At 30.9% G+C, this 9,972-nt stretch overlaps 1 long non-coding RNA gene across 2 annotated transcripts; it reads left to right on the top strand.

Annotated features, from left to right (window-relative positions):
• The first annotated feature begins 7,426 nt into the window (after positions 1–7,426).
• On the top strand, positions 7,427–9,972 carry LOC110902741. 2 transcript variants are annotated; one of them, XR_004877156.1, is made up of 7 exons: positions 7,427–7,623; positions 8,203–8,303; positions 8,420–8,508; positions 8,640–8,735; positions 9,205–9,407; positions 9,592–9,676; positions 9,837–9,972. It is a non-coding gene; the product is annotated as an uncharacterized LOC110902741 (long non-coding RNA). The 2 variants fall into 2 exon arrangements; XR_002571381.2 differs by lacking the exon at positions 9,837–9,972 and having other exon boundaries at positions 9,592–9,808.

The raw sequence follows: 9,972 nt of genomic DNA on the forward strand, positions 1-9,972 counted from the left end.
TGAAAAAGCTTGAAACCCGGTTGGTCAAAACAAGAAGCCGCGGATTGATGCTGGTCGCGCTACGCGACCAGCCATTCTTCCCCGTCGCGTGGCGCGACGGGCAATGTTTTTCCAAACTTTGTTTTTTGTTCAATTTTGGCCCATGTACTTTGTAATTAGGTTATTTATGTCGTTTTCTCGTATTTTGGCTCGTTTTCAGGTATAGAATGTGTTTGTAAACATGTGATAAGTATCATGCACGTATGATTGATAATTCAAGCGTATAGTAAGTCTCAGTTTGCACGTAAATGTGTATTCAATAATTGTTTGCGTAATAACACAAGTATAACATATATGAGTATTAAAAATGAATTTCCATTATAATCAAAGTCTCGGATTACAAGATTGGAAATGAAATATGAATATGATACGAATACAAATTTCTAAAAATAGAATGCGGATACAACTTTCTAAATAAGGAAAATACAGAAATGCGAAGCGTTACGGAAACGGTGCTCCAAAAGAAGAAACAATGCTTCAATCCGGGTGTTTAAACTTCCAATTAACAAAAATCAAGCCGTTTGGAGCACTGTTTCAAGATAAGTTTACATCAATTAACTTGTATATCATCGTTCTAATCAAAAGCACTAAAACACCAGTTTGAAATTTTGGGGGAAAAACACAACGAAGGTCCATTAAGAAAAAAAGTTCAAAAGGTGGGACTGCCAATAGGGATTTATAGAGGTGAGATTATTATTGCCCAACTACTAAAAGGTGGGATTAATAAAATCCAATTTGCCAAAAAATTCAGCGGCCCTGAAATACATCCCCAGTTATGGTTCCCACTTCCTATCACAACATGCTTTCAATTTCTAAGCTATCTGCTATCACTAGACGAAAAAGGTTGCGTAATCACTCAATTGGTTGGACGGCTAGACAACAATGTGGTTTGAATCGCTGGTGCAAAAATGGGCGTTTAAATCAAATGAAGAAGTCAAAGTGCAAGTAAGATCAGTTCCACCAGATCAGGTGATTCTGGAGAAAGAACGTGTGTTGCTTATGAAAATAGATGTTCAAGGTTGGGAGTATCATTTGTTAAAAAGGGGCAAAAACTTGCAGACAAGTAAAAAAGGCAAAAAAGTTGTTGACAAGTAAAAAAGGTGAAGCTCCATATTTGATCTATGAGAAAGATGAAAGGTTGTCACAAGCTTGTAACAGTAGTTCCAAAGAAATTAGGAAATACTTTCATGGCCTTAGGTATACTCATTGTGTGCAGCAAGGTACTGATGCACATTGCACCAAATAAAGATTCGTTTTAGAGTTATGTAGAATTACAGTTATTTTAGAACTTTCTGCATACCAAAAAGCCAAAGATATCATGTGATAAGCTCGATTCATTGATTTGTTTGAGACTGTGAGTTTAGATTTATTGTTCAGTCACTGAACATTGGATGATCTATAGAGTGTTGTATTTGTTTGTAGAGAAATTGAAAGATTGTACCAAATGTTTTTACAGATGAATACAAGTAATAAACTTTTTTAGTTTATAATACCGGTCCCAAGCCCGGGTAAAAGAGGATGGTTTTGTTATTAAATATGTTGCAAAAGATAATTTTGCAAAACGGCCTTCACTTTGTGGTTCACTTAGGGTTTTCAAAAACATTGGAACAACTTTTGTGTTGACAAAGTTGAAGCTCAATGCTAGGCATTGACATTCGATAAGCACCCATACTTACACATTAATTACTTGTTTTTAGTGTTTGGATATAGTAGTTGATACTTGTATCTTGGATATATCTTAAGTTGGATACTAAGGTGGTGTTTGTTTTTTCAGAAACCTCTTCTGGCCTCTTATGTCTGCGCTGCGCAGATCATACGCAGGCGTTTAGCTCTGCAGACCGTTTGTTTTTTAGAAGACATTTCATTAAAAAATGTCTTCAAACCTCTGCGCTTCCTCTTCCCCACGCAAACATGGCCCAATGTCTTCCTACCTCTTCTAACCCTTCTAACATCTTCTTCTTTCTCAAAACACAGACATCTCTTATCAAAACCCTAGCACCTCTCCTCCACACAACAACCACCTGCTGCCTCCGTCGCTGCTGCCTCGTCGACCCCACACAACAACCACCTGCTACCACCAAGCCGCCACCCTCGTCGACCACACACAACAACCACCTGTTGCCTCCATCGCTGCTGCCTCGACAACCACCTGGTATGTTCATTCTTAGGGAAGATGAAAGAACAATCAACCCCCAAATTGACTGGTAATCCATGTCAAACTAGCAGAGGAGTCCAAATATCCAACAAATCGGCTGGATTCATGATGTATTGGTTGAATAATTTCAGTTTGATTTGCAATATATTTGAATTTTTTTATCTGTATTGATGTTTTTGTACTATTGTTTGATTTGAGGAGTGATATGATATTGATTATACAAAAAAAATTGTTTTTGTTGTTTTAAGTGAATCGATTGTTCTTGCAAAAGTTAAAAAGCAAAGAGTCTTCTTATTGCAGACTGCAGAGGTTTGCTCCACCTTTTCTGTTACAGATGTGGTCCGCAGACTGCAGACATTTTACCTCTAAAAAAACAAACAACACCTAAGATTTGTACTCTTAACTTCTAAGCATAAAAACCTGAATCGTCGTTAGATTCACACCAATTACAAAAAGGACATAACAAATCATGTAAGTCTTATGAAACCAAAGGCCTAGAAAAATAGTGAGAGAAAAGCGGTAGACATAACCACATCGATGCACGACTCAACCATGGTTTGGCTGTGTACGTCTTGTTAACTATTTAAAAGGCTTATTTTTCAATAAACCAATCGTTCAACAATTACTATAAGTCATCTCTTGCAAAAAAAAAAAAAAAAAAAAAAAAAAAAAACCCTACAAGTTATTAAAAACTATCTTGAGTGGTCTTATATTCAATACACATATCTTTAACAAAGTGAAATTAGGGAGAAGATTGGGCGATATCTACCATCTTAGAGAGATAATTTGTACATGGTGATTTCAGTTGTTTTATATGTAGAAGCTAGTTACAAACATTTTTTTAAAGACGAAGGAGTTTATGCAGAGCTGTTTATATGTTTTTGAAGGCCCTAAACGAACTATAAAGTGGAGGTTCTTTTGCAAAATTATCTTTTTTAACATATTTAGTAACAAAACCCTACTTCTTTACCCGGGCTTGGGACATGCAATTAAAAACTAAAAATTTTATAATTGGCGCAGTTAAAAAAATTGAAGTTACATTTTTTTTATAGATATAGCATGTGTTTAAATAAAATTTATTTTTCTAGCTTTAATTGAGCCAAATTGTTTCATGAAATTATCGTAATCAAGTTCTTCTAATTTTTTTTCGATTGATATAATAGCTAATGATACCTTTCAAAAAAAAATATAATAGCTAATGATTGTAGGCCTTTCAATTTGGGTAATGAACTAATGAGCTCTTTCAATTACAGGCTTTTTAATGAGTTGTTCAGTGTATTATCTTATAATAATTGAGCCTAGTATAAAGAAAGCAAACCGAATTTTGAAGGTCTTTTAATTTGGGTGGCCCTCTAGGGTCTGAAGCCCTTTAGGCCGACCCTTAGTTTATGTAAAATCAATTAGTTAATACCCACCTGAACCACTATAGATGGTTGTGTTTATGTAGTCTTTAACTTTCTTACACTGATTTCTTATATACTCTTATGCAATTTACAAAGTTCATACAAGAAACATTATATCTACAAACTAAACATATTCAGATATCATAAACATTGCACTTATTTAGATGTCATAGACTCATAATTGTGCAAGGTGATTTCAATTGTTTTACGTAGAAGCTAGCGAAGAAATATTACACTTATTTACCCCTCTAGATTCTTATAGATGTCATAACAAATCAATCACACTACTTATCGTTCTCACAAACTAACATTAAGACTTTATATAGACATGGTTAGTTTATAAATATTCTAATATAATTTCTTGTAATGGACTGAAATATACAATTTTTTTTAGTAGTTATAAACATATAATATCTAATTAGATTAGAACCCCGTGTATTACACGGGCCGAATAAATGTAAATTTGTATACTATATAATAAAATAATATATCTTTAAAAACTTTGTTTATTACACAAATTGAATACATGTAATTTAATATACTAAAAAATAAAAGTTATATCTTTAAAAACCTCGTATATTGTTATACAGGTTGAATAAATATAATTTTATACATCCAATAATGAAAAAAATACTAAATAATAAATTATTTATATATTTAAAAAAACCCCGTGTATTGTAAGAGTTGAATAAATCTAATTTTATATATCAAATAATAAAAAAAGTTATATTTCTAAAAACCTCATGTATTACACAGGTTGGATAAATATAATTTTGTATAGTAATTTAAAAAAAAGTTATATCTTTAAAAACCACGTGTATTACACGGGTTGAATTTATATATCAAATAATAAAAAGTTATAGTTTTAAATACCTTATGTATTACACGGGTTGGATAAACGTAATTTTGTATAGTAAATAATAAAAAAGTTATATCTTTAAAAACCCCATGTATTACACGGGTTGAATAAATGTAATTGTATATGGTAAACAATAAAAAGTTATATCTTTAAAAAACCTCGTGTAATACACGAGTTGAGTTCTGATTAATTTTAAATTTTGATTTCCTTCATTTTCTCTCCTATTAAGTAATAATATTTCTCAACTTAAAATCACATCTTAAGTCATATTCTTTTTTATAAAACATATTCAAAAATATATAATATTTTATTTAAAATAAATATATTTAAAACATATTATTGATTATAAAGAATAAATCTATTTAAAACATATTACTGATTATAAAAAGTCATAGACAATTTGAATATGTTGCCTAAATTTGGATGTAAAAGTATAAACGTAAATATTAAAATAAAATCTCTCTATGATGTAATAAAAGTATCATGTAACCTCCTATATCTAAGGAAATATATTATGAAAATAATATGTAATATTAATAGTATATTTTCAAAACAATAATATAATCTAACATGTTTTTAATAATATATATGTATATATATATAGGGCCAGGATTATTTCAGAACCATAAATATTTACAGAACTCGCAGAACTCCTAATAAACAATCTTTTTATTTATATATTTTTATGTTTAGGATAATTTATCATTTATTACGTGTGTTTTTACGATTACATACATGTTAATAGTAATTTTATCATTTTTTATATGTAATCTTATAACTACACATATGTAAACTAGTTTTTTTTTACATATATGTAACTAGTTATGACATATATATATATATATATATAATTTTGACAATTAAACATATGTAAACTACTTTTAACATGTATGTAATCAAATAAAATACATATAATAGATGATAAAAAGATCCTAAACACAAAAACTTATATATAAAATGATTGTTTATTAGAAGTTCTGAAAGTTTTGTAGTTATTTAGAGTTCTGAAATGAACTCAACCCTATATATATATATATATATATATATATATATATATATATATATATATATATAGGGTAAGAATAGTGTAAAAAGGGCCTAAAGTGTGAGAATTGTATTATAACACTATATAATACTATATAACATCATATAAACACCGTATAACAATATATAACACCATATAATACCATATAATACTATGTAACACTATATATCATTATATAACAAATATAACACTATACATCTATCATAGACATGCTATCAGACAACCTATCATTACTAGAAAAAAGGGACAATTTCCTACAGAAATTTCCTACACAATTTTTTTTCGTCACAGATTACTACACTTTTATGACGAATTTCCTACAAAAAAAAAATTCAAAATTTTATTACAAATTTTCGATGCATCCATGACGAAAAATAAGAAAACTCTAATTAATTGACAGTTGCGTAACAAATCTATCGGAAATAACCTACAAAAACAAAAAAATAAGGGAAAATGATATCGTTTACTACACATTTATGACGAAAAATAAGAAAACCCTAATTAATTGACAGTTGCGTCATAAATCTGTAGGGAATAATTGACAAAAGGTTAATTATTTTTTTTTTGAATAAATATTTATATGAGCCAAAAAAATAAGGGGAAATAATATCGTTTCCTACACATTTGTGAAGAAATATTTATTTTTTTAAATAACTTAAACCATCCGTCGGAATTCCGTCACAACTTGTGACAAATTTCTGACAAAAATTAAGAAAATCCTAATTAATTGACAGTTACGTCACAGATCTGTCACAAATAATCTACAAAAGGTTAAATAATAATAATAAATCTAGTATATAATAATTATAAAATAAACATATTCCTATACATTTATGATAAAATGCTTATTTTTAAATATAATTGTCACAAAGGCGTAGGAAACAATCCATTTATGAATACAGTTTCCTACGCATTTATGACAAAATGCTCAAATCCATTGCAAGTTGTGACACATTTCTTACAACATTTAAGGATTTGTCACAAATGTGTAAGAAACAACCTATATAATTATTCTTATTTTAATTATTAAATGTACGTAACTATCTGGACGTATGGATATGTGTATAATGTGAGTATGTATATATGTATTTGTGTATGTGGGTATGTATGTATGTATGTATGTATGTATGTATGTGTGTGTGTGTGTGTGTATGTATGTATGTATGTGTGTGTGTGTGTATGTATGTATGTATGTATGTATGTATGTATGTATGTATGTATGTATGTATGTATGTATGTATGTATGTATGTATGTATGTATGTATGTATGTATGTATGTATGTATGTATGTATGTATGTATGTATGTATGTATGTATGTATGTATGTATGTATGTATGTATGTATGTATGTATGTATGTATGTATGTATGTATGTATGTATGTATGTATGTATGTATGTATGTATGTATGTATGTATGTATGTATGTATGTATGTATGTATGTATGTGTGTGTGTGTATGTATGTATATGTACGTATATGTATGTTTGTATCTATATGTGTATGTGGATGTGCTATTGGGCCAGGCTAGTTGGGTGCGCGGCCCATCTGTTTTGGGTTGATCCGGTCTCGACTCGAGACCAAGTAGTCTTATATAGACCACCTTAACATCTCTTTGTGTGTATTCGCCACTGATTGGAGTGTCTCTTTAATCTTCTATATGATTTGGTGATTTTATTGATTGTCTTTCACTACAAAAAAGCCATTTATTGATTGATTTTATACAATATTTATTTTAGTTTTTTTTTCATTATTTTCATGTATTTATTTATTTATATATACATTTTTTAACTAAAAACTAAATTTATAACTAAAAAAGCTAAACTTATTTAAAATTTTTAACTTCCCTCTCTTCCCTCTAATACCCTAAAAAATTTACACCCAAAATTTATGTTCCCTCGCTTATCTGATTCAAGATTCTAAACCCTAACCATCCCCCTCCCTCCCCATCTTACACCCAAAATTGAAACCACAGATGAAAAGTTCTTCACTTTTAGTTACTTGTTCGCAATATCCCCACACAATCCGACCACATTATGCTTCTATCCATCATCAAGTGCGGGTATTAACTGTGTAAGAGTGAGAACTCTGAGAAGTTGATAGCTAGGGCTTATCCTCAACTCGGTAAGATCTTCCAACGATTTGTTTCTTCTATTTCTCAGTCTAGATCATCTTTTGGACTTCTTTTGCTGGTAGTTATGTCTTGATTATCATTAATTTGTTGTGTAAGTTGTGAGTTCTTTAGGATTTGGGGATTTATCCTCAACTCGGTAAGATCTTCCAATGAATGTTTGAGGATTATTAATGTGGTTGGTTCACATTTTTCCGTTGAAATTATATTTAGTATGTAGAGAGTTTTATATTGGTGTTTTGCTAATAAGAATGTAAATATACAGTTATAAATAGGTAGTGGATTTAATGAAAATCAAAAGCATTAAATTTTCGAGATGCATGATTCTTCATATGTTTAATAATTCATTTGATGTTAATTACAATATCTTCCCCTTTAAATATGTTCAAGGTCAAGTCATACTTATCAAAACAAAAGAACCTACAGAAACCTTTTTTTTTCTTTTGTTACAACTGAACATACAAGTTGTTGTTTCACATTAGTGGTAACAGGTTTTCTCAACACATTTTGAGACAATTGAGTTATGTTTTATGATTTATGATTACATTACCTTTTGATTTTTGGTTATGTAGCACTTTTCTCTGCAATCTTGATCGACGGGACTAATCAAAGTAAAGCCAGGCGTCGAGCCCTGATGATATTTTGTGCCACATAGTTGAATAAGAATGTGAAGGTATGGAACTTAACCCCTCTGGTGGAATGAAATTAGTGTCAAATATGCATGCCAAAACCACAATTTAAATCTCTTTGGGAAAGATTGCATAATTTGCTATTTTGCCTTTTTACCAGGTCTCAAAGCATAATGGTATTTAAATGGCATGGTGTGTTTGAACAGTGCACCATTGTAGAGGGTGCCGACACGAGGGAGTGAGAAGAGGGTAATATTTATTGTTATTTGATTTTTTACTTAGTCTTTTTTAAATAGGTATGCTTTGTTTTATCTTAAAACATTCTTAAGTTTTCTTAGTTTTTGAGATGTATTCTTATTAAGTTATTGTTGCTTCCTTAGGATGATACTACAATTGAAAAGCAGAGTTCCTTTTTGTCTCAGATATGGTGCTCATAGACATATATGCTTTCTGTTGCCGGATATAAGCATACAAATGTGAGTTTTTTTTTTTAAAATTTTAATTGCTTTACTCGGGGTACCATGATATTGCCAATAACTCATTCAGGCACAACAGAATTGCAGTTTGAATCGGAAGACATGATAGATAATTTTGTTAGAAAACCAGCTGCTTTAGTTACTGGCATGGTTATGCCCCTAAGTTTGTTATTTTTCCTATCTTGATTTTTAAAGTATGCCATTGACTTTTGTCTTTCTTAATTTCAACTAGCCATTTTATACAAACTTTTATTATTTTTTTTCATTAAAATTTCACATGGAGGCTTGATAATTACTAATTCTTTGAATCACAACTCCATTGTCAGTGGTGCTTGCGGTTCTAGTGCTACTATTCTTTTAGTTTGTAACTTAATTTTTGGAGAACATCTTTGTTACGCTTGATTTATAATTTAAATAAAAGATACTTATATCATTATGACGTTGAATGACCCTTGATTCATCTATTTAGTGTGCTAATTGGGATCCGGGATCAAAGATAAAAAATTTGGATTTTGAGGGTCGTAACGGATCGCCACTGTTGATATAACGGTCTTTTATGAGATTAAAAGTGGCTGCGTACCATGTGGAAAAGGCTTGGCAACGGACCATTACCGAAGTCGTAACGATCCGTTCTAAGGGCGTGGCCAGGAGGTGATAATTTCGTGTCCACAGGTAACTAACTAACTCGCAGGTCGCCTTTTGTTCAGATTCGAAGGTATAATAGGCTATTATTTTGCTTTTTTCCTAATGTTTTTGTTCTTGGATTAGGTTCATATTTGATTAACAGTATCATGGATTTTAGTATTGTTGGATCTAGGGTATGGTTTTGCGAACAAGTGACATTAATTATTTAAAGGAGATGGAGGTCGATGCTTTCAGAAGACTTTTCCTCTTACGATTTCATGAAAGCATTTGCTCGAGTTCGTACAGCCTGATGCCAGGTCACTCAGTAAAACTCTGGGAAACTTCATTGGTTATAGGCTGAATGCTTAATTTTGAAATGTTTTTATTCAGTTTATTTGTTTTAACAGCTCGTATTTGTTTAATCCCTGACAAGTTTTACTTCAAAAATCCATCAACCGAATTGCCTACTGTGTGCAGAATGTAGGGTACTTCTGAATGTGGAGGGTTGTTGAAGGAAGAGTATGCGCATGAGGGTGCCTGAGCTCGACGGACACTGCATGATTTTGTTGAAAGCAATTTTTTGGTTCAACTCGGCTTTGTTTGAAAATGTAGA

This window comes from Helianthus annuus, chromosome 13, assembly GCF_002127325.2.
Source record: "Helianthus annuus cultivar XRQ/B chromosome 13, HanXRQr2.0-SUNRISE, whole genome shotgun sequence".
NCBI lineage: Eukaryota > Viridiplantae > Streptophyta > Magnoliopsida > Asterales > Asteraceae > Helianthus > Helianthus annuus.